Below are 25,556 nucleotides of genomic sequence, written 5' to 3'. Positions count from 1 at the left end.
TTGTAGCTCCGGAGATTGCGTTTCCACTAACTTTTCTCCTTACCCGCACAAGAACCTTTACCGTTTTCATTGATCAACGTAGGGCATCGTCTCTCCACAAGTTACTTGCCCCCTCGCCGTACAGAATAGGAATGCTGTCTTCTTTTTTTTCAAAGTTATCAATCTTTACGAACTTCGGAATGCGAAATCCCCACTCGGAGTCTTCTAAAAACGAAGGAATAGGAACTTCCTTCCCTAGTACGCGCACATTTTGAAAATTTCAAGAACTCTATTTTTCTTGGAAAACGAGACGGAAATGAAGCTCATATCTCATCCTGCGCCTCCAACTTTGAGTTCAACTTCTCTTCAATGGATGAGCAGAAGGGCCACAGCTTCCAAGGCACCACAATTTCACCGCGAGCAACAACAGTTCCAGTTCCGAGGACGTCTTCATTCAGTCAGGCTAATATTGCTGGGCTGTATGGAATTATTATTATTATTAATAATTTATTGACGGGAATTAATAACCAATTTCAAACGTTGCAAACATATTTACTATAAAAAATATAGAAAAAAACTTCATCATCATCATTAGTCAACAATCCTAAGACTGGTTTGACGCAGCTCTCCATTTCTCTCTCCTATCCGCTAATCTCTTCATAGCTACATATTTATTCTCTTTTACATCCTTTATAACCTGTCCTATATAACTCATTCGGGGCCGTCCCTTGCCCTTTTTCCCTGAGTCCACTTGTCCTTCAACGATTGTCTTCATCAGACCATCGTGCCTCAAAATGTGGCCAACTAAGTTGTCCCTTCTTCTGCTTAATGTTTTTAGGAGGCTTCTCTTTTCTCCTACTCTCCTTAGCACTTCATGGTTACTCACACGGTCAATCCATTTTGTCTTCATCATTCTTCGGTAGCACCACATTTCGAATGCTTCCACTCTTGACTTCTCTGCTGCTGTCAACGTCCAAGCCTCGCTTCCATAGAGAAACATACTCCATAGGTAGCATCTGACTTAAAAGTAATTAATTTCACAAAAATATCATACAACATCCAAAGAAAAGTGATCTCAAAGAGATAAATGAAAAGAATAATTACAATTACATTCAACATTTTAAAAAAGTTAATAAACTTCACTCTAGAATCTGAAACAATATCAATTACACCAGTGCACATATTAATATATTTTGTATGTGGGGTGACATGCATAGCTTGCCTTAAAATATTATGCAATATTGTTCAGAAGCTTCTTAAGCCGGTCACTTGAATGCCTGAATATATCTATGTCCTTAGTGATGGAATTAGTATCACGCATTAAGGTTGATATAGGTGAAAAGAAAGAATAATTGGTGGAATGATGTGGAATTCTTCATGATCAGACATTGCTGACACTCTTAACATTCCTTATTAACTAGAAATAAATTTCTTCGTTTCCGAAGACCTGCAGCCATTCCAACAAACCTATTTCGGTTATTATACACAGTGATATATAAAATAATACTCATCAATCAGTCGTAAAAAATGGGGTTCATCCGACGACTGGAAAACCTGTTGTATAGTACCCAACTTTTTCAAATAGCTGGACCTAAGTCCTTCATCTAAGGTATTGAAAGCTTCACAGTTAGCATACCCCGTAAGCCGGCTGAATAGGCGGGTGGTGGGGGTGTTAGGATAGCAACCGTAAGCAAATATAAAGGAAATGCGCAAATGAAATTCCTCCGAAAAGCCCTTCATTGTTCGTAGTTCCGAGGATAGGTATAATTCCTAAACTACCGTTAGGCAATATATCTTTCTTAATTTATTGTTTCTGTCGGACCTGGAAATATAGTGCGGCTACAAAATAATGTTCTACGTGTCACTCTGAAAGATATCCGTTCTGAACTGCTCAAGCAATTTAAGCCTAGCGCGTACTCTCCGAGCCTTTAGCGGCTTCCAGCCAAAATCGTTTAAGATCTACGTAATTCCATCCGTTATGCCCGATGCAATTTTTTTACGAATCTCGCAGTTTTTTCGTATTTTTTTATGTACCAGCATTAAGTACCAGCATTCTCTCCGGGAACGCTGCATATTTAAGGTGTTGACAGGCGAGTGACGTCAACATCGTGTTCGGTAAAACCCATCCCGAAGTTCGCTCTAAGAACATGGCTTATTGTTAGTGGTGGAACTTGTTAACACACCTGGTCGACAATCGGGAGATCCGTGTTCGAATCTAGGCTAAGTCAAATATTTTTTCATAGCGCACTTCATCCTTTGGTGTATTTTTTTGAGAAGTCTGTTTAAGTTATTTTTTTAAATTCTGGCATCAAATGCCATTGGAAACCTTTCCTTGAAATCTACGCTCATTCAAGTAGTTACGAACGATAAAGTTAACTTTCAGAATCATATAGGTGAAATGAAAAGATGTTAAATAAAATAAATGAATTCAGTATGCGTGCGCACATACTAAATTCATTTATTTTATTATCATAATTGAAAGCACAATACCACTGTTGGCAACCCACATACCACCACAGCCATCCCGGTAGGATATGTATGGCTACGAATCCGGTCGGACCTCACAATCCACGATGCACGTAATTTTGAAACACATCAGAACAATTTAAGTAAAACCTTTTTCCCTTCTTATCATTATAAACCTATTTCTCCTGAACTTCGAATTTCTATTCCTTATTACGTGCCGAAAACGGTCAACACTTTTACTTGCCATGTGATAGAGAGCCAGTCTCCACAAGCGTTCGTTCAACCCAATTCTTCCCTTCAACTCCTTCCCAGATCATTCCCGCCAGTCCTCCTCCATCAACGTCAGACTCGTTCTCCGAAGACCTCCTTCATTATGCATGAGAGAGAACGGCAGTCCATCTTTAGGCTTCGCAGGACATCCGGGCTCTTATATTCTATGCTGCGAAGAGCGAGAATTCGGAGAGAAGGGTTGTGGACGTCTATCGCTCACTAAAAAGCGCGCTTCCTCACAACTTCCTTCCAATAACCTCCCATCTCCGGTCGATATCCAAACGCCGGCACTTCCGTCGTGTAATGCAGGAGGCGCTTTACCGCAGGATTCCAAAAGTCACTTTACTGCTGAAGGTAGGTATAGAAGTGTGCCATTTACGCTATATATCCATATACCACTCGAGTAAATACGTAAGTACTATGGTACCCAGGAAACTGCTTTCGTTCCCAGATATGTAATCGATCTTCCCGCATAGTTAGAAAGTACATTAAGAATTATTTGGCAGTAAAGAATGATAACATACAATAATTGGTGATAAGTTAGTTTTCTTATGCTAGGTGGCGAAACCGCGGATAGCTTGTCAATCCTTCAAAAATTCCAATTCACCATCGCTTGTGCACATAGCTATTTTTCTTTGATCCGGGGACTCTTATCGAAAATTATGGAGATATTAAAAATTATGCTTAAAATAATATCATCAATAATAATTTAACCGATTATTTTGTGATTTTGGATGTTGTGGAGCATTTGGTCCACCAAGAAGTTTATACTCCTCTGCATAAATCACCCTCGATTGAAATTTCACTGATAATTCTTCAATGCTCATTAAGCCAAACATTCAATACGGCATTGCTCGAAGAAGAATGATAGCAGAATCAACCGCGTGGTAGCCACCGATAACTCTCATGGAGTTGTGTGCAAGTGCACCCACCCTGCTAATATTTCAAAGGAAAAAGCTTTCCCCTCGACCGGATGTCAAACCTAAAAGCCATGAATTCTCTGAAGCCATTTACAGCAAACGCTATCTGCCAATGAATTCGATATTTACCTAAGTTTATTGATTTTATTAAACATAAAGCGGCTGTAACTCCACTGAAATACGATTTTATAAACTGTAAATTTTCAATCGCTCGTTCTTCGATTAGTATTCGTTTTCATTGTACAGAAAAAGATTTATTTTTTATAAAACTAAGCTGTTGAAACTATTCTGCTTGATGATGGGAGAAAACAATGAGAGTCACATGATGGTAAAGATCAATTCTCTTAGACGACGGAAGAAAACAGAGGGGAGTCACGTAGTGATGAATAGTGTAACTACGTCGTACGCGTCATCGCTCCTGATTTTTGTTCGTGGGTACTTATCAATGACAATTACGTTTGCAATTCGTGTTAGTTTGACGCGTAAAGAATTGGTAGGTATCGTCGCTACCGATTTTTCTTTTGCGAGGACTTATCAAGGACAATTGCGCTTATGAATTATGTGTTAATTTTATTTGTGAATAAAAAGTGAACGTTTCATTGTCCCCTGTAATTAAATAAGGTTTTAATTTGCTTGAGCTTCAAAGAAGAATTCGAGAGAGGTTTTCAAGAAAAGTTGAAAACCAAAAAAGGCACCACTTACCCCAACCAACCAGGATTTTAAATGAGTTACGGTTGTCATGACACTCGGCCTCATTACAAATAACAATAATAATAATTTCTATATTGCATGTGCCCCAAAAAACAAGCAAAGTATTTCAAGAAATTTACAGGCAAGTAGACGAGACTCATTAATAACCACCCATGCCCTGGATAACCAGGTGGGACTCGAACCCATGACCTTCGATTTTTCAGGCGGGGCCTTTTCCCCACTGTCACCGAGGCCGGCTAAGCATAAAATTGAAATTACTCCATTGATTCTCTTTGTTATATTTATTTACAGGGATGATACCAAGTTACAAGCACTAACATGTTTTCGAGACGACATTTGCTACTCTCCTTCTGACCTCACTAGGACTCTCATGATGACATAGCCATCGACATTTGAGGTTGCCGTTGAATCAGTGCGAGGGTTAGATGAGGCCAGACGAGTATGATTGGACCGGTGGATAGCCTGACCAAAGGATAGAAGTGGAATAGGAAGCGTATTTAACGTAGGTTCCCCAACCACTTCCGCACAACTTCAAATGGATAGTGCCTACCAAAGGCGGCGAAATTAGTGGTTTGGAAGAACGCAGATTGATGAGGAAAATTGGCCATGGGCGTAGGATGCCAGAAAGTCAGCAACGTAGAGCAAACTCATCTCCAAGAACGGATGAGTTCATTTAAGGAGTAATCATAATTGGTTCATGAAATTTTTGTGAAAAAAATAAAACAAATGTTATATAGTTTTATAGGTCAGTGAATTAACGTTCCATTGTTCAATAAAAGTATAGGAGGCTTTGTTTCGCTAGAGATACAAAGAAGCATTCGAGGGAAGTTTTCAAGAAAATTTTTTAAAAAAATGCCAATGTCAAGAGAAAATATCAACAAACGTTAAGCACTTCGAAAGTTCTATTTTTCAAATCAACTTCAATTGAAGCATCAAAGAATAGTAAAAAATATAAGGTTAGTGAAATTTTAAATTCGGAAAAATAAATTGCGTCTTAAACAAATTTGTGATTAAAAGAGTGAAAATTTGATTTGGGGATAGATGATAGATCTCCAACGTATAAGAGCAGAATATAAAAAGTCAAATGAGTATCTTCAACCCTAATCTACCTCCAAGCATTTATCTCTCACCTTATATACCCGGCCACCTTAGAAAAATGTTACCCAGATGATGGAACAACTGTGTTGACAACCAGATCGATTATAAACGGAAAGCACGAGTTAAAAATAATAATACAAAATAAATTTAATTCTAAAAACGTTTTTCTCTCGAACTAAAAAGAATAAAGTAAATTCTCCATTAGTCTGAACGAGTGTTTAAATAAATTGCTTGATAACGAAAAACGTTGGGCGAATGTTCCGCTATAATTACACTTAAATTGATGTTAAGTATAAATTGAGTGTCTTATTGGAACATGCGGTCCACTAATTTCGCTCAATATTCATGCTTATACTCAGAGACTTTATTTTATCCCTTTAAGTAGGCGAGAACAGCGTTTATTTTTAAATTGCGTTATTATTTTCCTTCTCATAACATTAACCTTATATCTAGCAATCGATCAATTTCTTATATTCAGAACCACAATGCGCAATGAGGAGAAAATTTTGAAAATTAAAGCAGATATTTTAACGTGAAAAACAAACTCCTTCCTTTTAATCATAGCATCTACGCTATCGGTAATGTCCATATTTAATTTGGAATTCTGAATAAATTCTAAATATATGCTTCCAATTACTGTAAAGGTGATAATAATATAAAGGTTACAATATTACATATTCATCTGGTTCTGAGTTATCCTGAAAATTTAAGTTTGATAGCTAATTTGAAAGTGGGTTAAACTTTAATGCCAAAATTTTGACCAGGACAAGACGAAAACCAACCAAGTGAATTTTGAAGAACGTTGTCAAAAGTAAGTTGCATTTAGAATGAAAGTAAATTCTAAACAATGAAATAAACTAATTAAAAGGAATGCAGCTGACCATAAAAAAATGACTAGAGAAAATTCTATGCAATAATAATTTTTAATGTAAAAGTCATACAAGCGTATATGGCTCGTAGTGACACAAGCAAACACATGGGGAAAAAGGATTCAATAGCCACCGTAATAGTAAATGAATTAAATTTTGATATTTACTCAGGCTTCCCCTCCTACTTCGACTCTATTTCCAATAAATGAAAGAAGTACCACAGCAGAATTCTTGGACTGTGTTGTCCAAAAACCAATCATCAAAATTTAAAGAAAACAAGTTTCAGAGGATAAATGTAATAAAAAAATTGGATATAGATGGCAATCGAGTTAGCTTTTATCTGACGCATGAATTTGTCAAAATCAATATTAGTCATGCATGAGAAATAACTAAATTTAGAGCAAGACCCACAAAGACAATGATGATCGCTAATGGAGTGATTGAGATATCATATAATAAAATGCTTGCAACAGGAAAAAAAGAAACGGCCAAAACCAAAACAGCAATACAATTTTAAGAATATTATAAAGGATAATAATTATGGGATAATAACATGGGGCCATGGAAAAAATAAAATTTTTAAATTCAAATGTATTACAAATATTTTTAACATGAATTTAACAAATTATTAGTAATGCCGTGATCATACAGTTCGTAGAAAAAATTCAGGCCTTACATTTAGTATAATTGCTTCAATAAACAAACGTTTATTGAAGGATTGATGATCTAAATCTAATGTTTGGAGTCAAATGCTAGTTTGCCTTTTTTTAAGAAAGTCTGTGGTTTTCACTTAATTTTATAATTTTTTTTAAATTTGAATCTTATTTGAAGCTCATACATTCATTATGGCTATCCATATGCAAAAGCAAGAATGATTTAAGTACTTGGATATACTTAACTAAAAGCAGCCAAAAGCCAGGGAAACGCCCAAGTACGTCAAGGAAAAGGTTGATTTTTGTTTCAACTGCTGGCGCATTCAAGTTGGTTTTCAAAAATGCCCGCAGCGAAGCGATGAATGGATAGCGATCCTTTTATTCTAGTATAATCTATACAATATTAACAGTCACATGGAAAAGCATTGAAAAGTTTTGAATATGATAGATCACCCAACCACTAAGCAATAAACTTTTTCTTTTTTGAGGATGACCGTCCGGTGATATCCGCATTTCACGATTTTAAATTTTTAACTGACGATACCTATCTTTCGCGATTAAATGAAAAGTGAAAAATTTCAAGCGCGCGAAAACGCGACAGCTAAGTATGAATGCTGGGTAAACTCCGTTTGACGTCATTCTGGTTCCCGCTGTCGCTGTGTGAGGTGACCTTAGGGTGAGAATATATCCGCCGCTGCGATGCAGGCTGCTAGCAGGTAGCAGAGTACCCTGCTTGCAGGTAGCGTTTGGCTTAAATATTATTATAAATACCTTATCAAACGAAAGAAACTTTCCGACAATAAGCAGTTTTAATAGGTGATTATTAAGACATGTTTCCCTGAGCTCTGTGCCTCATGCATGCATTGGTAATCTCTGAATATGTAAAACTCCTATCTGCTCGTATAGAAACTAGGTCCCTGTGATGTCACGTGGAGTGATATAGCATGGGCGCCAATCTGGCCTTATTCACATGCGGTTAAAATTGACCATTGCCATTCGTCTAAACTAGGATTTCTAAAACCAAATAATTTTTTATATTATGAATACAGTAACGGTGGGTAACGAATCGCAATCAATGCCTTTCGTTTTCTTTAATGAAGGAAACTACCCTATTGGTCCAGACGCAGTGCAGTGGCGCAACTGCGAAATGCGTGAATTCTAGGCTGCGTTCCCCTCTGGGACCACGAGAAGCGCTACTGTGACAGTCCCTTGTGTCCGTGTGATAAGTTTCAAGTTGGGCTGTGTTCTTGCTCAGTCCAACTTGAAACGCACTGTGCACAGCCCTGTGCACTTGCAGCTCGGAACGCTCATTGCCCTCATGCTAAAAGCTCTAAAAAACAAGCGGTCCAGTTGGTGCTCACGATTCTACAGTAGCTTTTAAGCATTTCCGAGTGAGCACATGTATTTGAGCGAACTTAGCTTAGTGTATTGGTGTCTGGTATTATCAATGGTAACAGATATGAAGGTAAAAAGCTCTTAATTGTCGTTTTTATTAGTAATGGCTATCGATTTAGTGATTAATATGATCAGTGGATGGCATGTAAAGGAAAATTTAACGGAGAGAGAGTTTTAAGTAGGTCCCAAAATTTAAGCACCCTAAGTATATTAAAGCTTCAGAACGAACTGAAGAAACTATATCACACAGATGTTACCTTTTCCGCATGTGAACCCATTTTTATATTCCAAGTCCCATTATTTGGTCTACAATTTCAAAATCTCGAAATAATATGTTTCTCGATGTAAAACTCCTATCTGCTCATATATAAACTAGGTCCCTGTGATGTCACGTGGAGTGATATAGCATGGGCGCCAATCTGGCCTTATTCACATGCGGTTAATATTGACCCTTGCCATTCGTCTAAACTAGGATTTCTAAAACTAAATGATTTTTTATATATTGAATACACTAATGGTGGGTAACGAATCGCAATCAATGCCTTTCGTTTTCTTTGATGAAGGGAACTACCCTATAATGTTATGGTTCGTGTGTAGGGCTCTGAGCACCGAGCCTTCTGTTGGCTGTGATGATGTGACGACGAGTGAAACTAGCGATCTGTATGGGTCTTTTTTCGGAACTAGGAGTGATCCACGGTGCCGTTTATCTTCCTCTCAACTAGAGCGTGTAAAAAAGGGAGACGTTTATCCCCTCCCATTTCCATCGTGAACTTGATTGAGTTGTTCAGACCTTTGAGGTGTCTCTGAGAGGTTTTATGTTATTCATTCCTCCCGTCCCGAAACTGTCTTCCACAAAGATGGACACACCCGGAGTATAACCCGTGAATTGCACTTTTAAAAAAAACCATTCTCCATGACCAGGATTCGAACTCAGATCCCCAAATTTTCGGTCGAGTGCTTCAGCCAGTAAAGGTTACGAAGCGGCATTCCCCTGTGGAAATTGGTGGAAATATTTATCCGGTGTAGTACACCGTGGAAAGGTGGACATTAGTGCACTATACCGGACAAAGAAGTCCACCTATTTCCACACAGGGGAATTACGCTTCGGTAGTTAAACTCGACCGAAAATCGGGGGATTCTGGTTAAAATCCCAGTAAAGACGAATGATGTTTTCCTAGTGGAATTTTCACAAAATTTGTACATTGCGGGTGACTCCATGTAGTTATGACCGTGGCTAGTCTACACAAATTGCATCTCGGAAATTCCTTCGCTGAATCTTTACCACACCGCGAAAGCCTTATTATCACTATTATTATCATTATAATTAGAAGAAATTATCCATTGTAGAATTCGTGAGAACACCGAAATATTTATCAAGGTTATGCGGTCCACTTGCTGCTCAAGAGTGATTTCGAGCGTTCTAACCTGCAAGTGGAGCTGGGGAGTGCTTTGAGATATCGATGACGTCACTGAAAACGTCATCATCATCTTTCCTGGACAGCTCCAGCACGCCCACCTATATTAACCCACGAATTGAGCTTTCCCTTTCACGTGACGTCACAGAAATCCGGCTGGCTGAAACCGGAAACATGAAAAACATGCAAAACGAGCTCATTGATTTTTCTTGTGATTCGGCAGGTACCTTTTTCCTCCTCCTTCGTGAGAGTGAAGGAATAGAATGATTGCAGCGGTAATGGTGCAATAAACGTATAGTCATTATTGCCTCATAAGAATTGTCAGGTACGGAAATTATTGCTACCAGTGTTCCTTTTGTTTATTAATGAGAATCGTTGGAAAATTACTCCACCCATTGCAAATAATCAATTATTTTTAATTATTTCCCATATAGTTATCTCGTTTATTAAAGCATCTTTGTAGCTAAAAGCAATTCATAATGTGGGTAAGAAATATTGCAAAAGTTCCCAGTGTTTACATTTGCCATCGTTAGGGCACTACAGCTAGTTGTTTTCAATTCGATTCGGGGACTCACCACGGAAATTAAAGACATATAAAAAAAATAATACTCAGGGGAATATGATTAACAATAATTTAACACATTATTTCGAGATTTTGAAGTTGTAGACCAAATTATGGGACTTGGAATACAAAAATGGGTTCACACGCAGAAAAGGTAACATCTGTATGATATAGTTTCTTCAGCTCGTTCTGAAGTTTTAACATACTTTGGGTGCTTAAATTTTGAGACCTACTTAAAGCTCTTTCTCCGTTAAATTTTCCTTTACATGCCATCAACTGATCATATTAATTACTAAATCGATAGCCATTACTAATAAAAATGACAATTAAGAGCTTTTTACCTTGATATATCTTACCATTGATAATGCCAGACGCCAATACACTAAGATAAGTTCGCTCAAATACATGTGCTCACTCGGAAATGCTTAAAAGCTACCGTAGAATCGTGAGCACCAACTGGACCGCTCGTTTTTGAGAGCTTTTAGCATGAGGGCAAAGAGCGTTCCGAGCTGCAAGTGCACAGTGCTGTGCCCAGTGCGTTTCAAGTTGGACTGTGCAAGAGCACAGCCCAACTTGAAACTTATCACACGGACACAAGGGACTGTCGCAGTTGAGCTTCTCGTGGTCCCAGAGGGGCACGCAGCCTAGAATTCACGCATTTCGCAGTTGCGCCATTGCACTGCGTCAGGACCAATAGGGTAGCTTCCTTCATTTAAGAAAACGAAAGGCATTGATTGCGATTCGTTACTCACCATTAGTGTATTTATAATATACAAATTATTTGGTTTTAGAAATACCGGTTTAGACGAATGGCAAGGGTCAATTTTATCCTCATTTGAAAAAGGCCAGATTGGCGCCCATGCGATGCCACTCCACGTGACGTCACAGGGACTTAGTTTCTACACTAGAGGATAGGAGTTTTACATCGTCTGAGGTTACCAATGCATGCATGAGGCACAGAGCTCAGGGAAACATGTCTTAATAATCACCTATTAAGACTGGCTAAGGTCGGAAAGTTTTCTTCGTTTGATAAGGTATTAAAAATCCTTATTTAAGCCAAGCGCCACCAGCTAGCATGTTACTCAGTTACCTGCTAGCATCCTGCGTCGTATCAGCGCTCAGAGCCTCGCCCCAAGGTCACCTCACTTGCGGCAGCGGGAAGCAGAACGACGTCACGCGGAGTTTTTCCCGGCATTCATACTTACCCGTCGCGTTTTCGCGCGCTTGAAAATTTTCACTTTTCATTTAATCGCGAAAAATAGGTATCGTCATTTAAAAATCTAAAAGCGTGAAATACGTACTCCAGGAGTAATAATCTTTCGATTTAGGCAATAAAAAATAATAGGAAACCACCCTCTTCTAAAGGCCGAAAGGAACAAGTATCCCATCTGTCAGAGGAATGGCATCGATGAAAAGATATTGCTTTTTTATATCTCATAGACCACGGGGTAGGTGTTGATATGGTATTAGCATATACTGCAGTTACTCGGTTTCTTCCACGCTTCCTTACAACGAATGATGTTTGCATTTGCGCAAGTATCCTCCGAATAAAGTTATTTCCAAGGGATACTACCTCGCTGCCATTCCAATTAATTATTGTGCCTAAAGAAACTAAATTACTAAATTTTCCATTTGCCATTCTATGCATGAACACAATCTGCAGATTTCTAGCTACTTTTTCAAAGGAGAATTATAAAGTTTTGTGTATTTAATTTACCACAATTTTGGCTAACGTTTTTTTTTTATTTTTCATTTAAAATTTAATTTATAATTTAAGGGACTGAGAGTCCACCCAAAATAAGGAGATGCCAGTGTTCAGAAATTTTTCACATTTTATCGAACGCTACGGAAATTAAAAAAAAAACTTGCATTCATTTTCCATCCATTCTCTTTCATTTTAAAGAGTCACCTCAGCCTAACATGAAATCTTGAATTTATGTACCTAATGTAGTTATTGGACGGACAGGTATGAAGTTGAGTGCATTTAATTTGGCTGTAAACACAAAAATTGCATAGCTATAGCATCTCAAAGTAAGATTGAGGTAAATTAATGAACTATTAACAACATTTTTTCATTTTTATGCTAAACTATTTTACTGATTGCATAAATTATGATGTTCATGAGAGGTATACGTGTGTTTTTATGACTTAATACGATGAGTGAGGAAATTTATTCCAAAAATATTGATGCCAAGGTATCAAACCAGGAGATATTTGGAACAAGAGAAATTTTAGGCTAACGGCTTAATCGATTACAGTATGCGGAGAATTAATAATAATTGAAGACAAATGCACTTCCATGTAATTCAAATATTGAATTTAGCGCGATGATGTCTCCAAAACCACTATACGAATGGGAATACTGTAGCCATAGAGAAAATAGGATCCCATGAATTACACATTATAATCTCACTGCTCCTTCAATTTTTTAAGGCTTATTCAATCTTAGTCTTAGTTATATATAACGCCAATCTAATTCTGATTCAGACAAAAGAATTATCTATTTGCAAAATATAACAAACATATTCTTTCAAATACACTAGGAAGTCATGACTTTTTTGGCTTCCTTTCATTCTGACAATTTCGGGTACCACAGCTCATGAAAAATTCACCGCTTTCCATAGTATTGGTGATCAATTTTTCTGTAACGAAAGTGCTAACAATAGAATTAATAACTCACGAAAATCACAACGTATGTATCTATGATCATGAGTTACGTGAAACGAAGAAAACCACGGCACAAAATCAGCATCTACATTATTTTTTCCTGAAGTTATGATTTTTAACAATTAGGTAATTTAATGGATGTGGACAGCAAAAGCTAGGTCTGATACTTTTACACCTACTAAGTAAGAATTAGTACCGCCTTGAAAGTCTGAATTAAGAATGGTATTTCATAGCCGCATATAATGAAGAAGTAGTTTTCAAGTTTCAATCGAAATGTAAAAATGTACGAATATGCCTTCATAATAATACTCAAAACATATTGCAAATTAGAAAATTTCAGGAACAGTACCACATTTCCCAATTAAACTCCAACGTCAGCGTCTGAAAGCTTCATATGGAGTCAAGAAGTCGGGAGGTTAAAAGGCTATATTTACGGAAAAGACTGCCGCATAATTTGCATTTCAAATGGTTGTAACCAAGACTAACAATAAGTAGTGTTTCAATGTAAGATTCTTACTTTCCATTGCTCCTTGAAAAAGAACAATTTTCAAGGAAAATAAATAGAAAACTTATTTCATTAAGGCGATAAAGAGGCCTGTGAAGCTGCACAATGACCAGCGCTAACACCCCGGCGAGCCGGTTCAAAGTTTGGCTCTCATTCAAGTTCCCATCGTACATCTCCCTAGGATGTAATTTGAGATTTCTAAAGAAATTAAGGGCTTCCTGCTCCTAAGCCTAGTGGAGCCTTGATAAATTGCCGAAACAAGCTAAGGTCTCAGCCCTGTATCTTAACAACACGCCAAAGAACTTTCTTCAAACCCTTGCGTATGAGGGTCTCATAAACTAAAGCACTATTAGCACCTAATGCATGGGAAAATATGAAGCATCTTACAACACTGATTCAATATTGGAACACTTGGTTGATAATTAACTATAAGAGCAGAATCTTAAAGTATTCTTTGGGGATGGATAATGTTAGGATTGTTTTTATTCTTATTTATGTGTTCATAGTATCAACAAGGATCTTTCGTATTTTTGCCAACAAGAATGCCAGAAATAAAATAAATATACAATTCCCATAAAATGACTTAATAGGATAAGAAAAGCATTTGAAAATTAATATCGAAGGGTTATAAAAGGGAAGAATTGAAGTAACTTCCCCTTTAAAAATAAGAACTATCATAATGCTAATCCTTAAGTATGATGGGCATTTGCGATAGCATCTCTTTCTGTCTGCAAGACAAAATAAAAGCAGCATTGCAAACGACCTCATCCTTAAGCTAAGTCGTCAAATTGAAATACAACAATTAGAGCTCAGCCTGTCATTGAAATATCGATTCTGTGATGGCCCTACTAGTAATTGTCGTATTACGCACGGGTACAAAGATCAAATGTGTCAGCATGAATAGTCAGAATCCCCTTCACTGAAGCTGCCCACACATTTATAAAAGAATGAACCGCATAGTTGATGGATATTAAAATAAGCTTTGGTGTTAAGACTGCCAGCCTTATTGGCGCCGAGGCAACGTCTCCGACTACTAACTCCGACTTAGAACCCGTATGGGTGGATTGACCAGGATGTATGTGTTTGGACTATGTATGCCAAAATTCGCTTGAAAAAGTAGGTCGACATTAGTATTATTTAAATGGACTATTCATGCTAGATCCTTTGTTCACCGAAACACACACGATATGACATCAAAACTAAATAGCAATTCCGAGAAGGTTGATGAACAACGGTTTTGTGTATTAATTAGTAGAAAAAGTACAGCTGCAGTTTCAGTACGGGATAATAGATGCATAATTAACTCCACACTAGACCTGAAACCCGGCCCTCACTTACTTCATCATGTCATTATCGTTATACAGCCGATTATTACCATTAATATTAAACCTGGGGCCTTATTCTGGTTCTTTTTGGCAATAGCCAACGCGATTATTCATCGAAAAAAATTGGCGAACGCTGCATGCATTCGTATTCTCATCTTCATTCGCTAGCCATTTCTCCAGGAATGCTTCGCTTCGTTTCTCTGGCGACGGAAAATTAATTCTCGTTCTGACAGCATGTAGCGAACGTTTACGTCCGCCAAGTGCGAATATCGCTAGCGACGGCAATGAAATCGCTCCAGCTGCTTAGCAAAAGAATTGAGGAGAGACCGACTCGTGATTTTACTACCACTTAATATCATTATAATGCTGTATTTTTGATCCGAATGATGTTGATTGTTATTAAGATGCTTGGCATACAACCTGTGTGTTGTTTAACTCGTCTTGTCGTTATACGTAAATAAATAAATGGGATTAAAAGTGGGTTTGCATTTGAATGTACCGCGAAGCTTGATCACTGTAATGATGAGGATTCCCATCACTTTTTTCATCACTCTTCTGGTCGCTTTTTCCATTGCTGAAACAGTCACTAAAATCCCATATCAACCAATCAGAACGCATTCTCGTATGGAGTGATTGCAGCGCAACGTTTGGCAATCATGGGAACGGCATAGACAAACAAACACGCTATATATTTTCGTTGTGCGGGTACAAGGAGCTGTGATATCGGAAGTGATGCGATAGGCAACGGCGGGAGGGACCGCTGGATTCAGAAAAGTGATCACTCGTGATAACTATTCGCGACGACAGAAAATGATGGCTTGATTCAGGCTATAGCAGTATTGTATAACAGTACTCAATGTAGCCATTTGATAATCTCACGCAATAAACAAAACATGGCATAATATATTTAAGGTATATTATTTGAACTCACGAACTTGCTTCGCGCTCTTCAATTGTTTCGGATTGCAGGGGCAGTGTGTTGATCGCTGAAATTATCTTGTGCCCATTGACTTATGGGTAATTCGTCATTGGTTACGTCACAATATTTCGCCAAGAGAACGAGGTTACCCGAACTGAAGCGATTGGCGGGGCGAAAAGTACGAATAATCGCGGAGAAAATTTTCGCCTCGCTTCGAGTTGCCGTGGCGAAGCGAAGACCCGGGCGAAGGAAGAACGAGCATCACCGCCCTGATTACATTATTCTCGCCACTGTAGATATACATGCGTAAAACAAACAAAAAAATAGCATGAGATGGGGGAAGAAGAATGATAGTTGATTTCTAGTCCTATTCCAGCACCAAGAGAATGCCTCGATGAAGAGCTGCTTATTATAGAAAAAGGATAAACAATAACATCACATTCTCAATGACACCTGGAATTTCTCCTCATGATAACCAGAAATGGTGGAAACGGGTCGATTCAAAGTTGCAAAAGTCTATGAAATATACGAAGTTTTATATAAACTGCAGAGATAATTTCGAAATTCTACCAATTCATCTCGTAAACTGTTGAGTTTAAACTATAATCTGATAAAAGGAGCTCCAGTTTGCAAAACGCGGCAGAGTTTTTCTGTCGAAAGTAGGTCTAAAAGCCTCTTACAAAGGAACTGGCACCTAATGTGACAAATTACTTTCCGGAAATAGATTTTGAAGGTTTTCCGAAGGAAGGAAAGAAACTTTTCAAACCAAATGAAAACGCAATTTTGATCATTTTCTGGAGTTCCCTAAACTAGCAAATAAAGTCCCAATAGACATTCCCTTCTTCAGATGATTATTTAGATTCCTTTAACATTATTTTTACTCGGGGCCGAGTGTTTATGGGTGTTTTGACAGGCCAAAACGTAACCCGATTTAATTTCTCATGAAAACTTGTCGATACACTTAATAGCAAAATATCTACTCAATTATACATCTAATAAGTGATATTAGAAAAAAAATTATTGATTACATAGCTTTAATACACTTTGATCGATTTCAACAATTTACCAGGATAGTCTCCTATTATTAACCCAATATGATTGAAAGATGTTCTAAAAGAATCTCACAAGGGAGCTGGTACTTAATATTACCAATTACCTTTCGTAAAGAGATCTCAAAGACTTACTTATCAAACAAAATAAAAAGAAGAACATTATTGGAGCACCCTGAACTTGAAATTAAAGTAAATTCTAGGAGGAAAATCCCTTCAACACGTAATTAATTAGATTCCTTAAGCGTCCTTCTGATTAAAGGCCAAGGGCTTCCGGATAATTTGACACGTGATACGAAATCAGCTCTTAAAGCGGGACCGAATTCAGATCCATTCTGATCTAATTTCTCCCGTCAATATCGCCTAGTTTTTTTTAGAACTTTTTTTCCAGGATCAGGAGAAGAGAGCCTCGTTGGCTCTCATTTTTCATTCCCTATCCCTGCCATCGCCACCATTCACTCCAACGCCACTCAATTCGGCACGTGAAGAGCAAGGCTGAGCTGCTAAAACCCAACGCCCTCTAACGTCCGGATGAAATCGGATCGGAAGATTTCCAGATTAGGGAAAAGAATGGGAAAAAGAGGATGCTTAAAAACTACCCACAGCTGAAAATGGAAGATGGGCTGCATCAAGGTGATACGACAAAGTGATATTTATCACTGAATTTTGTATCTGTTATATTTTGTTTTAATTGCACGTTTAATATTTGTGTACACTTTGTACCTCATTAACTATGTTGTATTATACATATAACATGACATTTGCTTTCACTCAGTAGGTTTTCGCAGGTGTTTCACGCCCCCCTTCTCGTGTGGGGGTTTTTCTGCAGTGGGTTTTTTCGCTGAAGGATACTACACCCTTATTCTCATGTTTTTCCCGCAAACAGAAATCCTACGTACACAAAATTTTCACATATACTTGTTTATTTTTTTGACATTTCACAAGTAGTGTATGTTGTATATCTTTTGTATTGTAAACGTTTATCTACCATTTTTTAATATGTTCGCATTGACGCTACGGAGGGGTTTGGTGGAAGTGGGGACTTCCTAGTCTCAACCTCGCCCGAATAAAGACATCTTATTATAATTATTATTATTAAGGTGCTTAAGGCATTTAAACGAAGGTACAGCAACTTGAGTAAAATGAACTAATACGTCTATCCCGTCGATCCCTTTGATTGAAAAAAAAATGGATTTCTCATTCCTAGGCAGTCGTCTCACGAATTCTGACTTTATAAAGATCATACCATATTTACGCATAGGTGAAAACGATCACAAAGCTTCTTGCTTACTTTACCATGTAATTTTAATAATTATCAAATATTCCCAGAGCTTAAATAAGGGGTTATCATAAAAGAATGGTGCGGTCATGAGCATGGTTTAAATGAAAACAGATTTGATTGCAGTTTAAGTTTTATATTTTTCGGATTTTTCGTCTCAAACTGTTCTTCCATAGCAAATAAATTTTAATACGTGCACCCTTTTTCGCTTTACAAGAGAGAAACCCGGCGTCGACATTAGCCTAGTCCTAACGATAGGAACCAAAGATACTTATTTAAGTATACCGGGACTAGACACGGTGATAACATTTACGGAGTCACCCTCAATGCACAAATTGTGCGAAAAATCCACAGAGGAAAAATCATTCGCCCTGACCGGGATTCGAACCCGGATTCCTCGATATGTCCGGTATAGTCCACAATATATTGTCAACACTAATCCACACTATATACACAATTGTCCGGACTATAGTCCACAAACAGTCCGGACTATAGTCCACAAATTTCCACAGAGGAGAATGACGCCTCGGTAGCTTAACTGGCTAAAGCACTCGGCCGAAAATCGAGGGATTCGGGTTCGAACCCCGGTCAAGGTGAATGATTTTTCCTCTGTAGATTTTTCGCATTAATCGCGCTAACTTATCTGGCAGCGTATTTCATACCGTCAAATCGCAAGACTTTGAATCCTCCAAACCAGAGGGCAACTTAATAGAAGAGTCGAATCGAAATGAAAGAATCGAAATGACCTATTGTAATGAGAAAGGAAAAAAAGGAACTCTAGATAAAGTCATATTTCTTCTTATATAAAATACTAAAAAATCATTTCTATTGACATTAAGGGTATCACACAGGTTACTAATGAGCACAAAGAAAGGTATCGGCATATTACGAAGATATTATAAGATATTGGGGTCGACAAAATTATCGCAGGTGAATATTTTATACAATAATTTGGGCTACACTACGTAAAATAACTATATAAAAGAAGGCACTTTTTAATTGATGAATATAAATAAATTAAATAGTTTAAGTACCGAATTAAAACGAATGACGAAGAATTCTTTACTTTTGTGAGTGCTGTCTTGTTATCACAAAAAAATTATTTAAGACAAGACAACGTCACCGTAAAAGTCGTTTTTGGGTTAGGTTTTAGATTGCAAGACGTAAAGAGACCACGACTCATGCTGAGTGCTGCACTTGAAGTGTTCCCCTCAAGGCAGCCTCTGAAAAATTACTGCCACCCTATCCTCAGTATCTTATTATTAGCCGCAACATTATTTTATAAAAACCCAGAACAAGAATATGATTTTCAAGCATAAAGATTCTCACAGTTGACATGCATGCCTTAGGGAACAATAACAAGGCGAGACAAAAAGAGCCGACGTTCTCAACGATCCAATTGGTTCCGCAACGTAGGATCTGGGATCGGGTTGGTGTGGTGGCTAGAGTGTTGGCTTCCCACGGCTCGGGTTCAAATCCCGGCAGTGGCAGAGAATTTTCAGATACTGCCCGATCCCTGTTTAAATGCTGTGTGGAGGACATTTCAAGCGTAACACTCCGTCCGTCGGATGGGACGTTATGCCGTTGTCCCCTTGGCGCCTTTCGTTAAGAGCATGCGAATGCCGACGCCGCACTGTGGGCGGAAATCGGAAAAAGCCGGACAAAATTACAAAATGGCTTTTTTTGAGTTATAAACTTGAAACTTCGCAGGTATACTCAAAAATGATTAAAATTTATTGATATGTACTTCATTTGACATAGATCCTACCCGTTACTGAGATGCAGAGGCTCAAACGTGAGCAAATTTCCATAAAAACGCCCGTCTTCAATTTTCTCTGAAAATCTTCCAAAGTAAGTGAATGGTGAAGTTATGGGTGGATTCTTGCCGAATAAAAAACCACATAATCTGTTAGCATGGTGTTTTTTCTTTAATTTTCCGTAATCTTAAAGAATACAGCCCATAAATTCTTACCGTACAGTAACAAAATGGCGGTAGAGTTTCAAATAGGTTTTCGGCAAGGTCGCGCAGACTAACTTATATGAGAGCATTGTTTGAAAATTTCTTGAGGTCTTTATGCAGTTTTCTTTGAAATAAGTTTGCGTCGCCGGAAATTACATTGATTTTTCGATCGCGCGGCAGGGTTCTTCTCCGCGCGTCGGGAGTTGGATTAGCTGCGCCGCGGTAAGGTTATTGAAGCATTATGGGTTTAACGCTCAACATTCACCGTTTTTATGATTTGCTTCAAGACACCGATTCTCAAATGGTCTATGGTGAAGACAGTGGAGGTTTTTCATGCGGAGCGCCGGGTTTACCTCCACACTTCCTTCCTTACCCTTCCCTCATGGCGTGAATTGCCTCAGCTGTCGGTCGCCTCCTCCAAATACCATGCCATACAGAACGTAGCATTTTCAGATTAAGTAAGAAGAGAGGGAAATATAAGAATAAAAAAGCACCCGTTGAAAATGGAAAAGGGCTTGAGTCAAGAGTGTTGTGGGGCATTTAAACGGCGGAGGGGCATCCAACGTATTTTGGAGGTTTCACCCACTCATCAAACTCTCGCAATACGTAACCTTTGCCAATACTCGAGATTTAGAGGAATTCATCTCGAATCGGATTGCAAAGCAGGCCACGAAAGGTCGAATGAAGCGGCAGAAAAAAGGCAGTAGGAGCGGCAATAGAGGAAAGACATGACCACCAAGCTTATATACACAGCTTCTGATCGAGGAAAATATTGGAAAGCGAAAGAATAAACTTTGTTACGATCACTTATTTATTTCAAAAAGCACAACCCGGGTTTCATGACATAGTTACATCGTCAGGTATGTTAGAAATCGCGGGTCATGATTTTCCAAACGTATTAGAGAACCTAACGAAGTTAATTCTTTCATTTTCCTTAATGGAAAGGTTTCACACAACTAAGCCTGAAATAATCAGTTATATACAGTGGAACTTGGTAATAACGGCATCGGCTGCAACGTCAACTCGGGTTTAACGTCACATTTTATATAGACCAGCCAAAATTGAACATTTTATTTTGTACGAAAACCCGTTTATATCGTCAACAAATATTGCGACGCTCGGGTATAGCGTCAAAAATTTTGCGATTGATAGGTTGCAAAAGTGGTAGTGTGATTGTATTATGTCCCAAAGTTCATAGAAACCATGTGTAGAAACATCAAAAGCAAAAACAGGTCACAAGCTGGACGTTGAGCTGGTGACGGAATGCAACTCTTTTGTTTAATTGGTGTCTGGAGGGAGCGGGGGCTGTCCCGCATACCTGGGTCTTATCCCTTCCCACCCCTACATTCTACAAGGTCACTGACACAGGCACGCTGTATTGTATTGTATTCACTCAGATTTAAGGCTGCTTTTTTTATAACGTCACTCGGATATAACGTTAAAAATCTTCTGGTCCCTTTGATGACGTTATAACCAAGTTCCACTGTATAAAGTAATCATCATGTCCTGATGAAGATGGATAACTCGTCCATTGAAACGACGGCCGTGAGGGAGAACCTGAGCCATGGAATTTCAGAATAAATTTCCACGGTATAATACGACGGGAAAGCCAGCGATCTTTCTACCCAAAATATAAATAATTAGCGATAAAAGTGCCTCGAACTAATTAAAAAAAGACGATGGAATATATATTTATTTTTCTAAAGGTTTGTCGTCCTTCCATAACACGACCGTCAAGCAAGATGAAAGCTGATCGATTGAATAACATTCAAAATGTTTTTCAAAAGTATCTCGTTATAAATTTTGAAAAACATATAACCTCAATCAATTCCATGCCTAATTATCTTCCGTACTATATTTATATCTAAGCTATAACACAACCAATTTTATAAAACAAGTGAAAAACTAAAAAAAAATTACTTGACCATGATATATTGTCAGACCCTAGTTATGATCTGGAGAGCAATTTAGCAAGATTATTATTCCGTGGTGATGATTGCCCATTCAGGTAATAACAATATATTAAAAATCAGGTAACAATAATATATTAAAAACTGTAGCATAATAAGCATAATTTTAACTAGATATTTAATTAGATACATACATTTCCGCAACAAGTATTTAATAATAAAACGAGACTCACTCCATCTCCATTTCCGCGACTTGTTTTCGCTATAAATATTTCCGAAAGCCTTATGTAAAAACTTTCGACAGTATAATCCACTTCTTGGGTTTGATTTGGAATTGCTTTTTCATATTTTGTGGGTTTTAATTATCATCCCGGACTTAGAACAGATTCCAGCAGTACATATATTTCAGCATCGATAAATGACGCAACAACATGGATTACGGACTATTTGGAAGAAAGTTTATGGAAAATGTAACTCCTTACAAATTATCATCACTATGCGTAATCAATACAATTAGTGTTTTAATTACTCAACGAATACTTTTTTAAATAAAAAGAAAATAAGTTTTAAATACTTAAAGAAAACGCTAAGGTCTCAAAGGAACTTTGAAATATAACCATATCGGATAATATAGAGGGAGTTTAACCATTAACTTAAGCAAAGATATAATCGTCATTGTGAGTAAAAAATATTCTAGAAATAACGTCAAAGTTCGTGCAGTAACCGTATCAAATAGAAAAAGACTAATGAGTTTAACGCCATGTAACTATCTGTAGAAAGAAAATGGACGGTAACCTTTACTTTTTTAATTTAGATTTATTAACTAAATATTTCCAGAAAGGATTTGCCATTGTACCAACATCATTAATGGCTACAATATCAGATACCCATACCTATTTAACTCTGATCCAAATTAAGTTTGTGTTTAAGCTTTAAACGATTGAGTAAATGTTTAAGCTTTTTTAACAATAAATAGAATGAAAATTTCACTTATAGGGATTTCAAACGCCTAAAATGTTTTCATTTAAACAATCCACGAGGGTAGCATTCATTTCAACATATATTTCCCATCTTCTCCCTTTCATTTCCTCCGCTCATTCGGAAGGGAGTGCCACCCGCACTTCTTGGAATAAAAGCGACGTCTTCCCTTTTCAAAATCCTCTCTGAGACGACGCTCAAATGTTTCTGCTTAAGGAGAAAGAATTCCACGTCGGAAAGAAAGAGGCAGGGAATGAGAGGCCGCCAAAAACCAATTACTTTTGTCATTTCGAATCCATCGACAGACTCTTGTCCTTTTATTAAGATGCTGAGAGCGTACTTGCGCGAGAAAATAAGTATGAAATTCACGGTATTCGATGGCAGGCATTCAATTGTTTTTTTGGCGATGACACAATTTATTTTTAGTAGTGAACATAATGCTTAAGTATTTCCATCCTAGAAGACGGGAATAATGCAATGATTTTCCTTTTAGTTTACCATCTTCCAATCAACGAACCGATGAACGGAAATTAATTCCCCATTCCAAATATTTCAGCGAACCTCATCCTATCCAAGGATTTTCCAAAAAATTAAAAATTTTGGTTTTTTTTCCTCGCTCAATGTTTTCGTGAGACAAATAGCTCTCCTCAACCTAATATTAATAGTAGGAAATCTGTGGGAAATCTTAAACCGCAAATGCGAAGATTATATGTAAAAATAACATTTGATCAAAAAAATAAATTTCATCGATCAAAAATTAAAATGTAGTCATTTATTTTGAAATAATTTGCAGCAATCTATCAGTAAAATTTTCAGGTTTGCTACCCAAACTTGACTAAAAGAATTTCAGGAACTTGTCTATGAGGCATCATTATTTCAGCCTGTCGATCACTTAAAGTACCACGGCTTCGCCATCGGTACAAAATGTATTTGAATCAACACACTGACATATTTCGAACTCCATTTTAGCTCGAAAGACGGAGTTGGGGAGTGCTATACTTTACGATAAATACCATTCACACTGCTTTCAACTTTGGAACCTAGACCCATTCATTTGCATTCAAACTCCCTCTATTTCTTTACAAGGACACGAAAACAATGAAACTAATAAAAATTTAAAATTCTGATATAAAATTTTGGGAGGGAATTCATGACCCCTGTGACCACCCCTCTAAATCCCCTGCGCGTAAACTTAATATAAAAGAGGCAACATTAACTCTTTCAGATCCGATGTCCAATAAAACGCACACACGTTTTCAGCCAACTTATGTATCTCAAGGGCAATTCTGGCTACCCCAAGGACACAATGATCAAGATTTCGGAATTTTATAAAAATATTAAATTTTAGTTTTAAAGTATACCGGGACTAGCCACGGTGATAACTTATACGGGAGTCACCCGAAATGCACAATCGTGCGAAAGATCCACAGAGAAAAAAATAAAATCATTCGCCTTGACCGGGATTCGAACCCGGATCCCTCGATATGTCCGGTATAGTTCACAATATATTGTCCACACTAATCCACACTATATACACAAAGCTAAAGGCTAAAGCACTCGACCGGAAATCGGGGGATCCGGGTTCGAATCCCGGTCAAGGCGAATGATTTTTTTCTCTGTGGATCTTTCGCATATTAAATTTTACTGAATTTTGGCAAAAATTATAGATTCACCTTTAAAGTAAGTCTTTGGCAGTAACTAATATAAAAAACGATTTTCCCCCATTAAAAAATTAAATTTGGTCTAAAAGGGCTAAATAAAACCTCACGTCTACTGTTGTTAGAAGCGCGAACGAATAGAATGTCAGTAACCGAAGGAGATAGCAATTTATCGGGGGACAATATCTTCTTAAGTCACCACTGTCCGGTTTACAGGGAATCTTCCGAACGCCCGTTGAGGGCACGTTAAGTTCGGGGGCGGGGAGGAAACAATTGATGGACGGCGGGCGTGGGATCTAGGACGTGTTTGAACACTCCGCGTGTGTGAGTGAAGTGTAAAAGACTTTCGAGGGAGGAAACGAGGTCGACCAATATGATGAGGAAACGGCGAAAACCCTTCGAAGCTGACCAGAATGGCATGGGATGGTTCCCAGAAAATAAAATACCCCCTTTATCTCCTACGCCTCCGCGGGAATGACCCTTTCATTTGATGGTGATGGCTCGTAAAACACAAAATCAGTTTGGTGATAGACCTCGTCACAGTGTGGCTGGAAGGATACACGGGCGTGATACATAAAAGGAAACGTTAAAAAAAATAAGCTGGGTAACCAAACCTTTTTTTTTACAGTCGAATAAATAGAGTTTGCAAAAAAAAGGAAACCGATCTTTTTCCGTTTTTAGATACGTCGCGTCGCCTTCTTCTCGAGGTATTCGCGAAGAAAAATCGACAGCTTCAACAATCTCGCCGATGAGTTTTTGACGTCATGGGTTCATACTGTGCGGATATCGGGTTATCGGCTACTCTTTGGTGTTGTAACATAGGCCTAGCGAAGTATGTTCGGCCTTGTTTACACTTTCTGTGAGCGATTCCTTCCCTGAGTGAAACATTCTTCCCGATCCAGTGAATGAAACAACTAAAGACGTCACCCACTCATGAAAATAGGGTGACTACTTTCACGATTAATCAT

This window comes from Ischnura elegans, chromosome 8 (genome assembly GCF_921293095.1).
Source record: "Ischnura elegans chromosome 8, ioIscEleg1.1, whole genome shotgun sequence".
In the NCBI taxonomy this organism is placed as follows: Eukaryota; Metazoa; Arthropoda; class Insecta; order Odonata; family Coenagrionidae; genus Ischnura; species Ischnura elegans.
The sequence above is the reverse complement of the archived record's forward strand: the minus strand, read 5'-3'. Positions refer to the sequence as shown.